The sequence below is a fragment of the Oncorhynchus tshawytscha genome, linkage group LG21 (genome assembly GCF_018296145.1).
Source record: "Oncorhynchus tshawytscha isolate Ot180627B linkage group LG21, Otsh_v2.0, whole genome shotgun sequence".
NCBI classification, from domain to species: domain Eukaryota; kingdom Metazoa; phylum Chordata; class Actinopteri; order Salmoniformes; family Salmonidae; genus Oncorhynchus; species Oncorhynchus tshawytscha.
In genome coordinates this window covers 5,350,237-5,370,267 of record NC_056449.1, presented here as the reverse complement: position 1 = coordinate 5,370,267, position 20,031 = coordinate 5,350,237, and the positions used below count along the sequence as shown (strand labels likewise).

The 20,031-nt window shown below is 41.4% G+C and overlaps 1 protein-coding gene across 2 annotated transcripts in view; it reads left to right on the top strand.

The window, feature by feature from the left end:
• Positions 1 to 20,031, top strand: part of LOC112220757 (A disintegrin and metalloproteinase with thrombospondin motifs 2-like) — a 201,239-nt gene that overhangs the window by 156,622 nt on the left and 24,586 nt on the right. The window lies entirely within an intron of this gene.

Here is a 20,031-nt window from a genome sequence, read left to right as displayed (position 1 = left end):
TTTTAAGACAATTTTAGAGGGGAATGTTCAGCCATATTGCAGGCACCCCTCTCATCTAGAGAGATAGAAATAAAGAGAGCCCTAAAGAGAGAGAGAGAGAGTATTCAGAATATATTTCTGAACACCGGATAAACAGTGAATAAATAAGTAAAACAACCTCCCACGCATGGCATCTAAGCTACTTTCTTCTTGAAAGTTTACTTTTTTTCTAGGCTTGGGTGGTTTACCGTATATACCGTATACCAGGGTATTTGGAAAAAGCCACGGGATGGTTTTTCAAAAACGTAAATACCGTTGAAACAATTTATTTAAATTATTTTTACATATTTGAATATTTGTAGCAACTTTTTAAGTAAATACTTGCAGTCAACTTGTGCAATATGTTAGGAGATAAAGAACAATGTGTTCTTCATTTCACCTATCACATTATCATGAAGCTTACTATAGCCCCCAGTGACGTTTTTACAAGCACACAACTACGAGAGACCGGAGCCTTGTGAGTCACTCACTGTTGTGCATTATGCACTAGGTGATCTAATTACAGTATTGAATTCACAACTAAATGTTTGCCAGCTAAATATATGATAACTATTAAGTTAGTTATCTAAAATATATTAAATGCTCTGCAGTTGTGCATATGGTTTGCTAAATTTAGTAGCTAGTTAGCGATCTAGCTAAGTGGTTAGCTTTTTCCAAAATCAAGCATTTGCTTGGTAACATCAGAGAATCCTCTCCTGGGTCAAAAGCCTTGCTGGCTAATATTTGTTTTGTGCGTGCCACAAACTGTGTGTAGCATTATTTCATTATTTTTATACTTGTATATTTTAGGTCAGAAACTGTTAAAAATATTTGCAATGCGCTCGTTAGCATTTAATTAGCATTCTCTATGGACCTTTACATGTACTTCTTAGCATGTGTGTGGTACCATTCTTTATTCATGGCTGTGTTCTTGGGCAAAATCGTGAGTGAGCCCACTCCCTTGGCTGAGATGCAACCCCACACATGAATGGTCTCAGGATACTTTTCTGTTGGCATGACACAGGACTGATGGTAGCGCTCACCTTGTCTTCTCTGAACAAGCTTTTTTCCAGATGCCCCAAACAATCGGAAAGGGGATTCATCAGAGAAAATGACTTTACCCCAGTCCTCAGCAGTCCAATCCCTGTACCTTTTACAGAATATCAGTCTGTCCCTGATGTTTTTCCTGGAAAGAAGTGGCTTCTTCGCTGCCATTCTTGACACCAGGCCATCCTCCAAAAGTCTTCACCTCGCTGTGCGTGCAGATGCACTCACACCTGCCTGCTTCCATTACTGAGCAAGCTCTGTACTGGTGGTGCCCCAATCCCGCAGTTGAATCAACTTTAAGAGACGGTCCTGGTGCTTGCTGGACTTTCTTGGGTGCCCTGAAGCCTTCTTCACAACAATTGAACCACTCTCCTTGAAGTTCTTGATGATCCGATAAATGGTTGATTTTGGTGCAATCTTACTGGCAGCAATATCCTTGCCTGTGAAGCCCATTTTGTGCAAAGCAATGACGACGGCATGTGTTCCCTTGCAGGTAACCATGGCTGACAGGAAGAACAATGATTCCAAGCACCACCTTCCTTTTGAAGCTTCCAGTCTGTTATTCGAACTCAATCAGCATGACAGAGTGATCTCCAGCCTTGTCCTCGTCAACACTCACACCTGTGTTAATGAGAGAATCACTGACATGATGTCAGCTGGTCCTTTTGTGGCAGGGCTGAAATGCAGTGTAAATGTTTTTTGGGGGGATTCAGTTCATTTGCATGGCAAAGAGGGACTTTGCAATTCATTGCAATTCATCTGGTCACTCTTCATGGCATTCTGGAGAATATGCAAATTGACATCCTACAAACTGAGGCAGCAGACTTTAAAAATGTATATTTGTGTCATTCTCAAAACTTTTGGCCACGACTGTACATGGGGTACCAGTACCGAGTTGATGTGCAGGGGTACAAGGTAATTGAGGTAGAAATGTACATACAGGTAGGGATAAAGTGACTTGGCAACAGGATAGATACTAAACAGTAACAGAAACGTATGTGATGAGTCAAAAGAGTTAGTTCAAAAAGGGTCAATGCAGATAGTTAAATAGTTAACATGTCTAGGACTGGGGTTCCGCTAGCCCCGCAACAGCCAGTGAAAGTGCGGGGCGCCAAATTCAAAACAACAAAAACCTCAAAATTAAAATTCCTCAAGCATACAAGTATTTCACACCATTTTAAAGATAAAATTCTCGTTAATCCAGCCACATTGTCTGATTTCAAAAAGGATTTACACACGAAATCATCACAAACGATTATGTTAGGTCACCACCAAGCCACAGAAAAACACAGCCATTTTTTCAGCCAAAGAGAGGAATCACAAAAAGCAGAAATAGAGATAAAATGAATCACTAACCTTTGATGATCTTCAGCAGATGACACTCATAGGACTTCATGTTACACAATACATTTATGTTTTGTTTGATAAAGTTCATATTTATATTTAAAAAATCTGAGTTTACATTGGCGCTTTACGTTCAGTAGTTCTAAAACATGTGGTGATTGTACAGAGAGCCACATCAATTTACATAAATACTCATAATAACCATTGATAAACATACAACTATTATACATGGAACTTTAGATAAACTTCTCCGTAATGCAACCGCTGTGTCAGATTTTTTAAAAACTTTACGGAGAAAGCAAACCATGCAATAATCTGAGTACAGCCTTTAGACAACAAAGCAGCCAAAAAGATACCCGCCATATTGGGTAGTCAACATTACTCAGAAATAGCATTTGAAATATTCACTTACTTTTGATTATCTTCATTAGAATGCACTCCCAGGAATCCCAGTTCCACCATAAATGTTTGATTTGTTCGATAATGTCCATCAGTTATGTCCAAATATCTTCTTTTGTTAGGGCGTTTGGTAAACAAATCCAAAAGCGCGTTCAGGTCGAACATCGGACGAAAAGTTCAAAAAGTTCCGTTACAGCCCGTAGAAACATGCCAAACTAAGTATGGAATCAATCTTTAGGATGTTTTTAACATAAAACTTAATTAATGTTCCAACCGGACAATTCCTTTGTCTGTACAAATGAAGTGGAAAGTAGCTACCTTTCACGTGAGCGCGCCAGACCGAGGCTGTTGCATATAGCCAGACCACTCACTCAAAGAGCCCTTATGAGCCCCTCCCTTAGAGTAGAATCCTCAGTTCTAAATACTGTTGACATCTAGTGGAAGCCTTGGGAAGTGAAACATAACTAATATCCCATGGTATCTTCAATGGGGGCTGAGTTGAAATACTACAAACCTCAGATTTCCAACTTCCTGGTTGGATTCTTTTTTTTTTTACTCACAGACATCATTCAAACAGTTTTAGAAACTTCGGAGTGTTTTCTATCCATATGCATATTCTAGCTTTTACGGCGGAGTAGCAGGCAGCTTAATTTGGGCACGTTTTTCATCCAAGCTACCCAATACTGCCCCCTGCCCCAAAGAAGTTAACCAATAGCTACCCGGACTAACTATTTAGCAGTCGTATGGCTTGGGGTAGAAGCTGTTCAGAGTTCTGTTGGTTCCAGACTTGGTGCATCGATACTGCTTGCCATGCTGTAGCACAGATAACAGTCTATGACATGAGTAGCTTGAGTCTTTGACAATTTTCTGGGCCTTCCTCTGACACCACCTGGTATAGAGGTCCTGTATGGCATGGAGCTTGGCCCTAGTTATGTACAGGGCCGTACGCACTACTCTCTGTAGCACCTTGTAGTCGAATGCTAAGTAGTTGCCATACCAAGCAGTGATGCAGCCAGTCAAGATGCTCTCAGTGGTCCAGCTGGTTAACTTTTTGAGGATAGGAGGGCTCATGCTGAATCTTTTCAGCCTCCTGAAGGGGAAGGTTGTTGTGCCCTCTTTACAACTGTGTTGGTGTGTGTGCACCATTATAATTCTTTAATGATGTGAACACCAAGGAACTTGAAGCTCTTGATCTACTCCACTACAGTCCCATAGATGTGGATGGGGGCGTAGTCTATGATCAGCTCCTTTGTCTTGCTGAAGTGGAGGAAGAGGTTGTTGTCCTGGCACCAGACTGTCAGGTCTCTGACCTTCTCCCTGTAGGCTGTGTCATTGTCGGCAATCAGGCCTTCCACCGTTGTGTCGTCTGCTAAACTTAATGATGGTGTTGGAGTTTTGAGGGGCCCCTGTATCGAGGGTCCGCTTGACTGATGTGTTGTTGGCTACTCTCACCACCTGGGGCATCATAGGGTCCTACGTGAGGATATTGGAGGGCACTACAGTGTTGAATACTGAGCTGTACTCAATGAACGGCATTCTCATGTTGGTGTTCCTTTTGTCCAGGTGGGAAATTGCAGTGTAGTGTGCAATAGAGATTGCATCATCGGTGGATCTGATGGGGTGAAATTAAAATTGGAGTGGGTCCAGGGTGGCTGGGATGATGTTGTTGATGTGAGTCATGACCAGCATTTCAAAGCACTTCATGGCTACGGATGTGAGTGCTACGGGGTGATAGTCATTTATACAGGTTACCTTGACGTTCTTGGGCAATGTGGACTCTGGTGGTCGGCTTGAAACATGTAGATATTACAGACTGGGTCAGGAGAGGTTATAAATGTTGGTGAATACACTTGCCAGCTGGTCAGCGCATGCTCTGAGTATGCGTCCTGGTAATTTGTCAAGCCCTGCGGCCTTGTGAATGTTAACCTGTTTAAAGGTCTTACTTACATTGGCTGCGGATAGAGTGATCACACTGTCATCCGGATCAACTGGTGTTCTCATGCATGGTTCAGTGTTGCTAGCCTCAAAGCGAGCATAGAAGCTATTTAGCTCGTCACTGGACAGCCCACTGCTGGGTTTCCCTTTGTAATCTGTGATAGTTTGCAAGCCCTACCACATTTTCTTGTTTGCTTATGGCCCTATACAGCTTGTTGAGTGCGATCTTAGTGCAAGCATCGGTGTGCGGTGGTAAATAGAAAGCTACAAAATAGTAGAAAAATCTCTTAGTAAATATAATTGTGCTGGAGGGAATAGTGGCCGTTTTATGGGCTCCTGACCAATTGTGCTATTTTGTGTCTTTTTTTGACTGCACTTATTTTTTTTGTACATAATGCTTCAGCCATCATTTCGTATGACCGAAAATAGCTTTTGGACATCAGAACAGCTATCACGAACCTCGATTTGGACAAGGACTTCTACTTCAATGAGTCGGAGGCGAAAGACACATTGATTATCCTGGACCAGGGCCAAATCCCTGACAATCAAAGAAGGAGGAGCCGGAGCTATAAAGGCCGGCATGTGGGATACGTGACGAGAATACGTCGGAGAGTGATTTAATCGCCTCTACCCTCCGTTCTATTGGCAAATGTGCAATCACCGGAGTATGAACTGGATGAGCTACGTTCAAGACTATCCTATCAATGTTACTATTGCTGTTGGATGAAAACTTCTCATCTCCAAAACAGACACTTTTCAGGAAATTGAAAAAAAAACAGCCATATTTTGCCATTCACAAACATACAATTAGCTTCAGAAGCTATTTTGAATAAATGTTCTTGGTCTTACAGTCATGAAATATTCAGAGTACATTGAGGGGAGTTACTTCCTAAAACTTTTATCTGGGCCTGTATTCATAATGCCTCTCAGACTATGAGTGCTGAGCTAGGATCAGTTTAGTATTTTTTTTAAATAAGATTACATGGACCTGATCCTAGATCAGCACTCCTACTGTGATGCTTTGTGGATATGACCCTGTTCTCTCTCCAGATTGATGTGTTGCTTCTTTGCGAGCTGCTAGGTTCACCCCAGGAAAGGCACAGTCAGAGGGGAGAACTAGAGGCAGGCATGGTTCAAAGATGAAAAAGGAGCTTTATTTCTCTCCTCGTCATTGTCCAAAGCTGCCAGGGTGAGATCATGGAGGCTGTCTCGGAGCAGTGTGTGTTATCTTATCTTATGTTGTCTGTGTCTGTGTGTGTGTGTGTGTGTGTGTGTGTGTGTGTATGTGTGTGTGTATGTGTGTGTGTGTGTGTGTGTGTGTGTGTGTGTGTGTGTGTGTGTGTGTGTGTGTGTGTGTCTGTGTGTCTGTGTGTGTGTGTGCAGTGCCTTCTTAAAGTATTCACACCACTTTACTTTTTCACATTTTGTTACAGCCTGAATTTTAAATGGATTTTAAATTGAGATGTTGTGTCACTGATCTACACACAATAGCCCATAATGTCAAAATGGGATTTTGTTTGTAGAAAATGTTTGAAATTAATCAAAAATGAAAAGCTGAAATGTCTTGAGTCAATAAGTATTCAACCCCTTTGTTATGGCAAGCCTAAATAAGTTCAGAAGTAAAAGTGTCCTTAACAAATCATATAAGTTGAATGGACACATTCTGTGTTCAATAATAGTGGTTAACATGATTTTTGAATGACTACCCCATCTCTGTACCCTACACATATAATTATCTGTAAGGTCCCTCAGTCGAGTAGTGCACAGATTTCAAGCACAGATTCAACCAGGGAGGTTTTTCAATACCTTGCAAAGAAGATCACCGATTGGTAGATATGTTAAAAAAAATTAAAAAGCTGATGATGAATATTCCTTTGAGCATGGTGAAGTTATTAATTAGGCTTTGGATGGTGTATCAATACACCCAGTCACTACAAAGATACAGGCGTCCTTCCTAACTCAGTTGCCGGAGAGGAACGAAACTGCTCAGGAATTTCACCATGAGGCCATGATCACCATGATTTTAAAAGTGTTATGATTGTGATGTGAGAAAACAGAGGATGGATCAACAACATGGAAGTTACTCCACAATAATAACCGAATTGACAGAGTGAAAAGCCTGTAGAAAATAAAAATATTCCAAAACATGCATCCTGTTTGCAACAAAGAAATGAACATTTTGTCCTGAATACAAAGCATTATGATTGTGGCAAATCCAACACAACACATCACTGAGTACCACTCTTCATATTTGGTGGCTGCATCATGTTATTTGAATGCTTGTCATCTGCAAGGACTAGAGAGGTTTTTAGGATAAAAAGAAACGGAATACAGCTAAGCACAGGGAAAATCCTAGAGGAGAAACTGGTTCAGTCTTCTTTCCAACAGACACTGGGAGATGAATTCGCCTTTCAACTGGACAATATCTTAAAACACAAGGCAAAACTACACTGGAGTTGCTTACCAAGATAACATTGAATGTTCCTTAGTGGCTTAGTTAGAGTTTTGACTTAAATCGTCTTGAGAATCTATGGTAAGGCTTGAAAATGCCTTTCTATCAATGCTCTACAACCAAATTGACAGAGCTTGACATTTATTTTAAGAATAATGGCCAAATATTGTACAATCCAGGTGTGCAAAGCTCTTAGAGGCTTGCCCAAAAACACTTACAGCTGTAATCGCTGCCAAACGTGTTTCCAACATGTATTGTCCCGGGGGGGTGAATACTTAGTTAATCCAGATATAGGCCTATTAGTGTTTTATTTTTAATTTCAGTCAGTATTTTGTGTAGATCGTTTGCCAAAAATGACAGTCAAATCCATTTTATAACTCAACAAAATGTTGAAAAAGTCAAGGGGTGTGGAATACTTTCTGAAGGCACTGTATACTTTTCTCCACGTGGCTTGACGCTATCTCACACACCTGTTTGTATTTTATTTTCTCTTCCTCTACCAATGAAGCCTTAGGGTACACTATACCATAGTGTTAAAAAAAAGATGATGATTCAATGTACAATTGTAAGCAGGGGGACAACTTTGGTTTTAGAACTGGGGGGGACATAATTATTATAACTTTTTTTGTAGGATAAACACTCCAAACAGCCTACCCGACCGCTCGGAGGCGTCTGCATGGTCCTAAAGCACACCCCTGCCTTGTTTTGTATCCCATTGACCAAAATGGCATTTCAGAATGTGGGGAGGCACATGACGCCCTCGTCCCCTGTGAAAGTTGCGCCCCTGAACTTTTTACACATAGACTTTTTGTTGTGAGGTTGTGCAGCAAGAACATGTGATCAAACCTTAGAATTTTCGATTTAAATTGCTATTCAAAATTCTTGCAACCAAAAGAATGTGATATATATGCGGAGGCAGAGTCATTAGATCATTTATTTTGGTATTGTCCATATGTAGCTCGTCTTTGGTCACAGGTCCAGGAATGGCTGAAGAATTGCAACATTTGCCTAGAACTAATGCTGCAGATAGCAATACTGGGTGATTTGAAAAGCCATAGTCAATCAATCAATAATATAATAATTATTTTAGCAAAAATGTATTTTTTTATTTACAATCTGTAGAAGCTATGAGAATAGGAAGGTTCAATCCGTTTGTGAAGAATCACTGCACAGTTTAAAAATATATGGCAAATAGAAATCCAAAATGGATGGTGTTAAGAGATAGATGGAAGGGGTTGAATGGAGCTGAAGGATGGGACTAATAGCAAGATAAACCATGTAAAACATATGGGGTCTGTAAAATGTATATAGGTTCAGAACTTTTGTGAAATAGCACAGTTACACATAGAAATCAAACTGTATGGACATCAGAAATAGAGGAAGGACTAAAAACAAACAAAATATAATGATTGTAAAATAGATTGTGTCTGTAAAATATGTATAAGATATATAAACTGAAGGTAGAAGCCGAAGTGTTTATTGGTTCTCCAATTGGGGGAAGGGTGGTAGGGTTTGAGGGGAATAATAAAGGTATATTCTAAAAAAAAGTATGTGTGTCTATATAGGTATGTGTATGTATATACTGTATGTGTTCATGTATGCATGCGTGTATGTATATGGATATATTTACCCCCAAAAAATATATGGGGGATTGGAAATGACGCAGACAATTACATTGATGGAAGCAACATTCACAATTCACACAATGTTAAGTTGATCCACCCCTGAAAAGACGAAAAAAGAAAAACAAAACCCTCACTATCCTGTTGCAGCTGGTTGCCTTACAATTGGAGAGTTAGAGTTAGAAAATGTCATCACTTCACAATGAGACAATAATACAAAATACAGATTTTTTTTTAAAAACCTCATTGTGGAATCCTCAAATGGAGTTTGGAGCCGCTAAAAACAATCATGGTCAAACATGGCACCTGCGTAATCTATAATACACCGAACAAAAATATAAACGCAACAATGCAACAATTTCAAAGATTTTACTGAGTTACAGTTCATATAAGGAAATCAGTCAATTGAAATAAATTCATTAGGCCCCTATCTATGGATTTCACATGACTGGGAATACAGACATGCACCTGTTGGTCACAGATACCTTTTTAAAAAACAGTCTTGTGTGACAACCATTTGCTTCGTGCAGCATGACACAGTTCCTTCGTATAGAGTTGGAATGTTGTCCCACTCTGTTGCACATGTCGATCCAGAGCATCCCAAACACACTCAATGGGTGACATGTCTGGTGAGTATGCAGGCCATGGAAGAGCTGGTACATTTTCAGCTTCCAGGAATTGTGTATAGATCATTGCGACATGGGGCTGTGGCACGACAATGGGCCTCAGGATCTGGTCACGGTATCTCTGTGCATTCAAATTGCCATCGATAAAATACAATTGTGTTCGTTGCCCATAGCTTAAGCCGGCCCATACCATACCCCCAGCGCCACCATGGGGCACTCTGGTCACAACGTTGACATCAGTAAACCGCTCGCCATACACGCTGTCTGACATTTTATTGTCCCCAGTACAAGGTGCACCTGTGTAAATATTTTTTTTTTTTGTACAGTGCAAGCTGTGTGACTATGTGGAGTATGTTTGATATTGCTTTTATTCAGGCCAGTCGTTCAGCAGACATTGTTATCCGCTAGATATACTTGATAAAAATACTGTGTTAAGTACACAGAGATAACACCAAAGAGATCCTATAAAATGTACATGGATAATACCCACAACCCAATACACAATTCCATTCCTGTTTGTTTCTGCTGCTCCCAAGTACTTCTGTTGCTCCCCAGTTATATATAATTAATCTGAAAAACCATGCCATGTGAAGCGGTCACCCCTATTCTAACTAGCTTAGCCCACTAGGCAAGCATACCAGAGTGCCTCAAAGCTACAATGAGCCAGCCAACCAGCCAGCTAGCCAGCTAGCCAGACTATCTGTATATTATCAGGGATGCTCTAGACCCCTGCTAGGTGTGAGGTGAACCGCACCTACGCCCCTTCGTCCTGCCGCTCTTCTTCCTGTCGGGCAACTAAAGGTCAGAAAGTCAAGGTGTACATTGAGAGGGAAGGAAGGAGAGAAAGAAATTGGGGGAAGAGAAAGAGAGAGAGAGAGAGAGAGAGAGAGACAGATGGAGAGACAGCTAGGGGTCAGAGAGGAGAGGTGGTGGGCGGTCTTTCTGCTGGACATGAAACAGCTCCCTCGGCAACCACTTAATCCTGTCTGAGGGGTTCAACTGGAATGTCTCGGTGCGTGTGTGTCAAATCGACATCAAATCAAGTTGTATTGGTCTCATACACATATTTAGCGGAAGTTATTGCGGGTGTAGCGAAATGCTTGTGTTCCTAGCCCAACAGTGCAGTAATATCTAATAATTTACAACAATACACGGTCCAGAGCATGCACACACACACCCACACACTCCACGCCCAATCAGCAAGAAGCAGCCCAATCATAGAGGAGAATAGAGAAAAACAACATGACAGAGAAATGCAAAAGGCCATTGATCTGCTTCTTTAAGTGGTCCATGGGAAAAGAGGAGTAATCGATGGGGCAGCCCTGATCCACCCTCTCTCACACCCACCCACCTCCATCTCCTCTCCCTCTCCGTCCAAGTCCCAGGACACACACTCACATAATCACACACACACATGGCCAAGGGCAGGAGGACAGGGAGCATCAGTGCCAGAGTCTCACACAATATTCCTCCCTAAAATCTGTCCAATCCCACTGTCCGAGAGAGAGAGCTAAAGAGAGCGCAGGAGCGAGAGAGAGTGTAAGCAAGCGAGAGATGGAGGGAGAGGGAGATTCATTTCCATTATTCCCAAGATGCAGATATTTAGCCTTTCGGTGAAATCCATTGTGTGGTAATCTCCTGCATAGAAGTCTCTGCTTATTGATGCCATTGTAGAGGACACTCTGTTTCCCTGTCTAACTGATGGGAGACCTTTATACTGAGACGTAATTGTGATGAGAGAGATGGCTGGATCGTGTTAAAGGCCCAGTGCAGTCAAAAAAATGTATTTACCTGTGTTTCCACACTATGAGGATGGAATAATACTGTGTAAAACCTGTTTGAAAAGACCACCTGAAATTTCAGTCTGTTTTGGTGGGAGGGAGTTTTGGCCTTCCATGGTGACATCACCATGTAGTACGTTATTTAATAGGCCAATAACAAAGAGAGATCCAAACCTCTCTGCCAGTAACAGCTCATTTTCACTTTTCTCCTCCCCACTCAAACTACTCCCAGACAATTCTTGCTAGAGGAAACACTCTTTGCTAAGAAGCTATTTTTGTTTATTTTTGACCATTTTAATTGAAAACAATCACAGTAAGTTACTTCATTGTTACCCAGGAATAATTTGATATTGAGATAAAAATAGCTGCGTTGGACCTTTAATAACCAGCTCATCCTCCCTGCTCGTGTGTGTCTGTGTGCATGTGTGCGTGTGTCTGTGTGTGTGTGTGTGTGTGTGTGTGTGTGTGTGTGTGTGTGTGTGTGTGTGTGTGTGTGTGTGTGTGTGTGTGTGTGTGTGTGTGTGTGTGTGTGTGTGTGTGTGTGTGTGTGTGTGTGTGTGTGTGTGTGTGTGTGTGTGTGTGTGTGTGTGTGTGTGTGTGTGTGTGTGTGTGTGTGTGTGTGTGTGTGTGTGTGTGTGTGTGTGTGCGTGTGTGCGTGTGTGCGCGTGTGTGCGTGTGTGCGCGCATGCAGGTGCATGCTTGTGAGTGTGAGTGTGAGTGTGTGTGACTGATAAAGCAAGCCTGGCTGCGGTGAATGCTAATGTATGCATGATGTTTGTGTTAAAAGCCTGCATGGTAACAGGTAATAATAGTGTGGATGTCAGGTGAGAATGAAACACATCTGTAAGGAGCACACTCTGAACTAACACTCTGAACTAATACAGCTCTATCAGACACACACTCTGTCACCTAAGGCTGGACCAGGGTTGGAGCGAACATAGCTCTGTCTTATTGAGCAAGCCAGAGCCATTTATTTTGTCTTAATACACAGCTCTGGAGCTAGTGTTTTTGGTACACATAGTGCTAGGCTGAGAACAGACATAATAATAAGTCAGAGCTGGTCCAATCCTAGTTAACAATTTCTTGCCCCTTCTCTCCATCTTTCCCTTTCTTCCCTCTCTCTCCATCATCTCTCCCTCTTCTAACAGTATTAAGTGTTGAAGCAGGACCTGCTTATATTATGAATCTGATAATAAGGATTTTGTGCCAGGTCCACCTCTAGTCCTGCATTAGTTACTTGTAGGTGACACACACAAAGTGCATACGCTCACGCTCACACACACACATGCACGCACACGCACACGCACACTCTATCCAGTTCACATTGTCCACAATAATGACATCTAGCCTGGGCCCTTCACTCTTTCTCAATGTGTCTAAAAATGTGTGTGTCCAGGCATTGAATGTGACAGAAAAGTCTGTTTTTAAAAGGAGCGCTCAGTGTGGGGTCTCAATTCAGGACCCCAGCGTTATTGTGGGTTGAACAAGTAGTGTGTGTTTGTGTGTGTCACTGCATGAGAAGACAAGTTTCTGGGTTGAAAATTCCAGATCACTTTTCGGGAAGTTATTAATGGCATGTCACACATACACGCTTCAGCACACCCTGCATGAACATTGGGAAATGAACAGATTGGTGTTCAGATGACTTGAAGGGCTCTGTAAACCCAGCATGATCGGGTTGAGTATTCACAAAAACTTACCCGGGAATGAACAGCGTCTCAAGTTGCCTGACATGTACTGTGCAGGGAACGCACACTGTTATGTGTGTGTGCATGTCTGGAAAAACTCCTGATCTCTCTCTTCTCTCTTGAAACTCCTGTAAACCTACATTACTAACTCTCCCACCTCATATAAATGCCTGAAAACGTTGCTGTGAGGAAGGCATGCGTACTAGGTGATGAAAATGCTAGCTGGAAAATTCAGTCTGATATGATTTGCTAATTTGCTACACAAGCTGCCGTTGTAAACACTAAAACAATCTTTAGGCTGGTTACAAAAGATATTGTTACTCTGTGTTGTTACCATCAAAGCATCCACATGACAAACTGTGGTTTCCCATACTGGACAAACTGGTGAAACACTGCATTGAGCTAGCCGCGTTAACGTTAGGCTATGCAATTCTAAAGACCCCGAGGAATCGGGCGACTTCCTCGTGGCGAAAGTAGACTGCAGTCAAATAAGCCATAGAATAATAACTTTGTAAGGAAAGTTTTTTTTTTTTACGAAATAGAGGCATACAACAAAAAAAATAAACGTGACAGTGTGTGAATGATAAATAACTAGGCAAATGGCAAACATTGGTTGAGTAACAGAGTAAGAGGCTACAAAAGAGAATTTTGATTCCTATGCAATGTTCCAAAAATAAGACTACTTCACTGTCAGTTTTGTCTTCTGTTGTTTTTGGTATAACAGCAAAGCAATGTGTTGCCGTCCTAGGTCCATTCACTACCCATAAAGCATAATAATAACTTTTATTGTTAAGAAACATTTTTAAAAAATGAGAAAAATCCAGTGATATGATATAGTATTTTGGCCATATTGCCCAGCCCTAGAAGCACATGGTGTACAACCAGGGCTCTCCAACAATGCACCTGGAGCGCTAACTTCCTGTAGGTTTTCAATCAAACCCCAGTTGTGACGAACCTGATTCAGTTTTTAAACCAGTTAATTATTATGATTATTATTATTTTTTTTTTAATGTAACATTTATTTAACTAGGCAAGTCAATTAAAAAAATCTTATTTACAAGAATTGGGCCATTTGTGCGTCGCCCTATGGGACTCCCAATCACGGCCGGTTATGATATAGCCTGAAATCAGGGTGTCTGTAGTGACACCTCAACCACTGAGATGCTGTGCCTTAGACCGCTACGCCATTCAGGAGCCCCACCCTGGAATCAGATGCACTAGATTTGTGTTGGAGCGAAAACCTACAGGAAGGTACAGTAGCACTCCAGGAACAGGGTTGGAGAGCTCTGGTTTACACGATATAAATACAATGAAAGGTTTACTTACACATGCAGCGATATTTTTTTTAACCTTTATTTATACAGGTTTTTCTCATTGAGGTTCAAATCTATTTTTCAAGAGAGACCTGGTCCAACAGCCGCAGGGGGAACAACGTTTCAGACAAAACAACTTACATACATTAACACAACACTGAACAAAACTATAGACACACATACAGTATGGCAATTACATATTACGTAGTGAAACACAAACGACATGACTAAAAAACAGCTGTCCAAAAGACAATTACACTCTTCTATGACATTTACATTGACCATTCAATGTATCACAATTCCAGTGGGTCAGAAGTTTACATACACTAAGTTGACTGTGCCTTTAAACAGCTTGGAAAATTCCAGAAAATGATGTCATGGCTAGAAGCTTCTGATAGGCTAATTGGCATCATTTGAGTCAATTGGAGGTGTACCTGTGGATGTATTTCAAGGCCTACCTTCAAACTCTGTGCCTCTTTGCTTGACATCATGGGAAAATCAAAAGAAATCAGCCAAGACCTCAGAAAAAAAATAGTTGACCTCCACAAGTCTGTTTAATCCTTGGGAGCAATTTCCAAACACCTGAAGGTACCATGTTCATCTGTACAAACAATAGTACACAAGTATAAACATCATGGGACCAAGCAGCTGTCATATCACTCAGGAAGGAGATGCGTTCTGTCTCCTAGAGATTAACGTATTTTGGTGCTAAAAGTGCAAATCAATCCCAGAACAACAGCAAAGGACCTTGTGAAAATGCTGGAGGAAACAGGTACAAAAGTATCTCTATCTGCAGTAAAAATGAGTCCTATATCGACATAACCTGAAAGGCCACTCAGCAAGCAAGAAGCCACTGCTCCAAAACCACCATAAAAAAGCCAGACTACGGTTTGCAACTGCACATGGGGACAAAGATCGTACTTTTTGGAGAAATGTTCTCTGTTCTGATGAAACAAAAATAGAACTGTTTGGCCATAATTACCATCTTTATGTTTGGAAGAAAAAGGGGGAGGCTTGCAAGCCGAAGAACACCATCCCAACCGTGAAGCACGGGGGTTGCAGCATCATGTTATGGGAGTGTTTTGCTGCAGGAGGGACTGGTGCACTTCACAAAATAGATGGCATTGAGGACGGAAAATTACGTGGATATATTGAAGCAACATCTCAAGACATTAGTCAGGAAGTTAAAGCTTGGTCGCACATTGGTCTCCAAATGGACAATGACCCCAAGCATACTTCCAAAGTTGTGGCAAAATGGCTTAAGGACAACAAAGTCAAGGTATTGGAGTGGAGTGGAGATCACAAAGCCCTGACCTCAATCCAATAGAAAATTGTGGGCAGAACTGAAAAAGCGTGTGCGAGCAAGGAGGCCTACAAACCTGACTCAGTTACAACTGTTCTGTCAGGAGGAATGGGCCAAAATTCACCCAATTTATTGTGGGAAGCGTGTGGAAGGCTATCCGAAATGACTCAAGTTAAACTATTTAAAGGCAATACTAGCAAATACTAATTGAGTGTATTTAAACTTATGACCCACTGGGAATGTGATGAAAGAAATAAAAGCTGAAATAAATAGTTCTCTCTACTATTACTCTGACATTTCACATTCTTAAAATAAAGTGTTGATCCTAACTAACCTAAGACAGGGAATTTGTACTAGGATTAACTGTCAGGAATTGTGAAAAACTGAGTTTGAATGTATTTGGCTAAGGTGTATGTAAACTTCCGACTTCAACTGTAAATCGTACCAGCACCTTCTTTCTTGGCCTCCAAAGAAAAACAGGCCTTATGCCGGTAATAAAAACCTATTTTCAGCTTGAGCTTCCTTATTAAGTTCTCCACATGAACAGTGAAGCTCAGCTTGTCATCCACCCACACTCCCAAATATTTGTAGTCTTTAACTTGCTCTATAGTATGTCCATCCAATGTGGCAATGACATGATTAGTAACATGCCTGGCATTAGAAAATACCATGCATTTTTTTCCCCCCGAATTCAGAACCAGCTTCAAATCATAAAGATTCTGTGGTATGTTGTCAAATGGTCTTTGGGCATTTTCAAATGCTAAAGATAAACTACTACAACTTTAATAAAGAACAGTATCATCTGCATAAAAATGAACACCCACTGTCTCAATATGATCCCCAATGTTGTTGATATACAAAATTAACATTTTGGTCCCAATATGGAACCTTGCGGAACACCTGAGCACACCTCTATGGACCCAGATAGGTAATTTATAAGCCAATCTAGAGCATGACCAGTAATTCCACAACATTTTTACCTTTGCACCAACACAGCATGGTCCATGGTGTCAAATGCCTTCAACAAATCAATAAAGACAGGCACACAATGTAACTTTTTGTCAAGAGCAAAGTGGGTGTCATTTAAAACCTTCAATGTTACTGACATTAAACATGATTGCATTCCATTGAATATGTTGTTCTTGGAGGTAGGCCTTCAGCTGCCTACTTCAGCTGCCTAAGGACTCCAGTAACTTAGATAGTTTTGATATGGGTTGATAGTTGCCTAGTAGCGAAGGATCTCCACCTTTCAGGAGAGGCTTTACAAAAGCAGAGGTTAAAAATATTAAGGGGAGCAATGATGTCTGCAGCTAAGTGTAGTAGGCGGGGGTCTAGATCATCAGAGCCAGGGGATTTCTCTCTATCAATTTCTTTCAGGGCTTTTACGCACATCTGAAACAGAGAAGGGTGAGAAGGAGAACCTGGTGAAGGAGTGCACAGGGGTGTCAGGTATATTCACAGGGGGCTCACTTAGACCTTTAAGCTTTTCAAATAAACTGCCTGCATCTAGAAAATGCTGATTTAAGGCTTTCAGAATAGAGGTTCTCTCAGTGTCTACCAACAATTGTTTAGGAAGCTGTGTATCTTTTTTGCACTCCAAACCTTTCACTACTTGCCAAAATTTGGAGGGATTATTTAAATTATCTGAAGTAGATTTAAGGTAGTGGTCTGCTTTCAGTTTTCGGGTCATAGCCACACCCAGATTTCAAAGACATTTAAAAGCCATCCAATCATCCGCAGAACCAGAGCATCTTGCTTTAGCCCACATAGAATTTCGTTCTATTATGATTTTAGTAAATTCATCAGTAAACTAAGGGTTATCTCTGCCCTTAATCCTGAATTTTTTAAAAGTGGCATGCCTATTGCACACATCCTGGAACACGTTGTGGAAGTAAGAAAAGGCTAATTCAACATCAGGGATGAATTGTATTCTATTCCATTCAATGCAAAATGCAGTATGTAAAAAACCTTGAATATCAAACTCCTTCCAGTTTCTTTAACTAATGACATGTGGGGATCGCTTAGGAATTTTACCATCTCTCACATAGGCAATAGCACAGTGATCACTTCTGGTATTTGCAAAAATACCAGAAGCATTAAAACGATGAGGAGCATTGGTTAAGGTCAAATCAATCAAGGAGGATTTCAGAGGATACTTTACATTCAACCTAGATACGCTGTTGACAATCTGCCTGAGATTATAGGGATTTCATAGAATTTTGAGTTGATCAGAGCTAGATTTAACCAATCCTGATTCAGATCACCCATCAAGACAAACTTAAGAGTTGACATGCTGTGATAACAGACGGAGGTCTATAATAAGACGATACAACAATATTTAAAGATGAGCCAAGGTTTAGGTTCAAAGACAGATATTCAAATTGCTTAGGTTTAGTAACAGAAGTCAGAACGACAGCAGAGAACTTGTCTTTTACATATACAGCAACACCACCACCCTTAGATTTACGATCTGCACGAAAAACGTCGAAACCCATTTATGCCAATATTTTTGTATTGTAATTGATTTTTTGAGCCTGGTTTTCAGAAAGCATACATATGTCAGGGTCGGCAGTTTTTATCCATATATTCACAAAATCAAGCTTTGGCAGAAGACGTCTTATGCGTAAAACTTCAGGCCACACTGACTACTTCATTCGTTCGGTAGGGGCAAAAATGACTGGATTAGACTGCACATTTCCAGACAGTAGAAGCAGCAAGATAATGGCAAGTCTAGATTGGGGGTTACAACATTTGGATTTACAGACAGCACTTGAATGACAATCCACAGTCACAAGAGTCTTTAACGCCACATTTTTTCACGAGATGTGCAAAGTCCAGAAACGTGGTTTAAGCACCAAGAGAACAGTCTTGACATGTAAGCGCAAGAGTCCAAATTCTCCCATGTTGTTTGGGAGAAATGTGCAGAGTTCTCGCGTGCATTTACAGAGCAAGCGCGTGGTTTCTCCCAAGGCACGAGGGAGAAACAGTCATATATATTTCTTCATTCACAGAGCAATGGGCTCTAAAAGTATCGCGAACATTGTAAAAGCCAAGGGTAGACAACAGCCAGATGAGCAACAGAGAGAGAGAGAGAAAACACAGCATTAAGCACATACAAAGTTAACAGAACAATCTAAGATATGTAGCTAACACAACGCTAAACACTAATATTGAATGAGCTACGACTTCACATAAGTGTTCCTGAATAATAATACAAACATAGCAAGAATCACTAATCAAATAATCCAACAGCAGATCAGTAAAAAGTCTGAGGTGTAAACATATGATGTAGGTGAGCAGAGAGAGAGAGAGAGAGAGAGAGAGAGAGAGAGAGAGAGAGAGAGACCGAAGGAGGAGGAGGAGGCCAAAGAGAGGCCCTCAACGAGGCAGACATCGAGAGCGAAGATAAAATGACCGTCTGTCGAAAACAAAACCATGACGGTGATACAATCGCTAACCAGAACGGTAATAAAGTTGCTCAAATCCAGACCAGAATGGATGGTCATGTAAAAGCACGGCGTTAAATGTTTGGTGGTAGCCTCTTCCCAAGTTCAACTGATGTGAGGCGACGCTACGAAAAGCTTCCATGGAAATATGAGAAATTACCGCTCAGGTCAAATTTCAGTGAATGTTTACAGGTTGGAAAATACCTGGAAACATATTTGTCATGCAGTGTGTGTGTATGGGTGCATCCATGTGTGCGTCTGTATGTAAATGTCTCATTAGAGTGGGGCCCGGGGTGTCAGGGTCACCTGGAAGTCAACCGGCCCAAATTGGGCTGATGTTGCCGTGGCAACCAGCTGGAAGGGACAGAGTGTGATCTGACCTGCTGGAGGGGCCATGTCACCTCCAGGCTGCCACTCTAACACACACACACACACACACATACACACAGAGAAGTGCACATTAATGCATGCACACAATCACAGATGTGCACACACATACAGACGTACCACACATTTTCACTTGACCTCTCTCTCACACATGTAGAATGCACACATAATCACACATAGACACAGAGAGTCACACACACCCACACTGTCACTCTCCTTGTCCTCCCACACGTCATATCTGGCTGTGTTATTCTTGGAAAGCAGGGAATGAGGGAATGCTGTAGAATATTAAAGAGGAGAAGGACTGGGTCAGGCAGACAGACAGACAGACAGACAGACAGACAGACAGACAGACAGACAGACAGACAGACAGACAGACAGACAGACAGACAGACAGACAGACAGACAGACAGACAGACAGACAGACAGACAGACAGACAGACAGACAGACAGACAGACAGACAGACAGACAGACAGACAGACAGACAGACGCAACCATGTCCCTGCGTTTTTTGGGGGGTTGTCTAGCAACCAGTTTGTGCTCTCTTTAAGTGGGAAGAACAACTACACTCTAAGAAAAATTGGTTCCAAAAAGGTTATTCGGCTGTCCTTAGGAGAACTCTTTTTGGATCCAGGTAAAACCCTATTTGGTTCCAGTTAGAATCATTTT